Genomic DNA, 2,041 nt, shown 5'->3' on the forward strand with positions numbered 1-2,041 from the left:
AGTAAAAAGTAACCCAAACTTGTAGCAAAAGAGCGTGTCCAAAGAAAAATCGGCGCTTGAGGTCATTGAAAATTTAAACTCCCCTGGCTCTGAAAAGATAACCAAAAAGGAACTTTGGCTGACCGAGTTACATGGTAAACAGTGAAAGTATGTGTAAGTTTGAGCATTTTATGCTTGCCAATATTGCCTACTAAACTGTTGCAAATACAAATTTTCTTATAGACAGTGAATGTGTCGAGAATAGACTTTGCAAACAATCTGATGTTTTGCTTTCTTGCATATTTAAAATCGAACCATGATTCACCAAGTTCTGAGCCAAAAACCTGCTAGTTTGCAAAATTCAAAATTTACCGGAATATTTCCGCTTATAGCTAAGTTTTCTTTGAAAATTCCCGGCATCTTCAAGTGGCCCCTCAAAGATGAAAATCCTCCCTGTCTTCTGTTTCTTGCGTCTTTAAAATCGATCCAAGATTCACGACGTTCTGAGCCAAAAACCTGCGAGTTTGCAAAATTCAAAATTTACTTGAATATTTTCGCCTATAGCTTAATTTCTTTGAAAATTCCCGGCATTTTCAAATGACACCTTAAAGTTGAAAATCCTCACTGTCTTCTGTTTCTTGCATATTTAAATTAGAACCAAGATTTACGAAGTTCTTAGCCAAAAACTTGCGAGTTTGCAAAATTCAAAATTTACTCCAATATTTTCCCCTATAGCTTCATGTTCTTTGAAAATTCCGGGCATCTTCAAATGACACCTGAAAGCTGAAAATCCTCCCTGTCTTCAGTTTCTTTGATATTTAAAATCGAACCAAGAGTTACGAAGTTCTGAGCCAAAAACTTGGGAGTTTGCAAAATTAAAAATTTACTCCAATATTTTCCACTATAGCTGCCTGTTCTTTCAAAATTACCGGCATCTTCAAATTGCACCTGAAAGCTGAAAATCCTCACTGTCTTCGGTTTCTTGCATATTTAAATTAGAACCAAGATTTACGAAGTTCTGAGCCAAAAACCTGCGAGTTTACAAAATTCAAAATTTACTCAAATATTTTCGCTTATAGCTAAGTTTTCTTTGAAAATTCCCGGCATCTTCAAATGACACCTTAAAGTTGAAAATCCTCACTGTCTTTTATTTCTTGAATAATTAAAATCGAACCAAGATTTACGAAGTTCAGAGCCAAAAACCTGCGAGTTTGCAAAATTCCAAATTTACTCGAATATTTCCGCCTATAGCTTAGTTTTCTTTGAAAATTCACGGCATCTTCAAATGGCACCTTAAAGTTGAAAATCCTCACTGTCTTCTGTTTCTTGCATCTTTGAAATCGAACCAAGATTTACGAAGTTCTGAGCCAAAAATCTGCGGGTTTGCAAAATTCAAAATTTATTTGAATGTTTTCGCCTATAGCTACGTTTTCTTTGAAAATTCCCGGCATCTTCAAATGGCACCTTAAAGCTGAAAATCCTCCCTGTCTTCCGTTTCTTGCATCTTTAAAATCGAACCAAGATTTACGAAGTTCTGAGCCAAAAACCTGCTAGTTTGCAAAATTCAAAATTTACTCAAATGTTTTCGCCTATAGCTACGTTTTCTTTGAAAATTCCCGACATCTTCAAATGGCACCTTAAAGCTGAAAATCCTCCCTGTCAACCGTTTCTTGCATATTTAAAATCGAACCATGATTTGCAAAATCGTGAATTTTCCAAATGAGCTAATCGAGGTAAAATCCAAAGTATTTTGATTGGAAAATCGTCTTTTTGACCTTCAAATGATCATAACAATTTTCCGAGATGCAGTTTTTTAGAGAACCTTCAACCAAAAAAAAGTTTCGACCTTCAAACTCTTAGGAGCTTCAAGTGTCTCAAACCGATTTCAATTTTGCAAAATCACTCGCTTTAGAACTTATTTTCAATGATCCGAATCGGGACAGTATTAATGCCCGGTTTCTCAACATTTGCCCTTATTGGTTCCATAACTATGTAATGGATAAAGTTATAAGATCTATATTATATCGAGCTTATAACAATCCGTTGGATAAGTACCTTTTTA

The sequence above is a fragment of the Dendroctonus ponderosae genome, unplaced genomic scaffold (genome assembly GCF_020466585.1).
Source record: "Dendroctonus ponderosae isolate FM_Combo_2020 unplaced genomic scaffold, Dpon_F_20191213v2 Dpon_F_20191213_9, whole genome shotgun sequence".
In the NCBI taxonomy this organism is placed as follows: domain Eukaryota; kingdom Metazoa; phylum Arthropoda; class Insecta; order Coleoptera; family Curculionidae; genus Dendroctonus; species Dendroctonus ponderosae.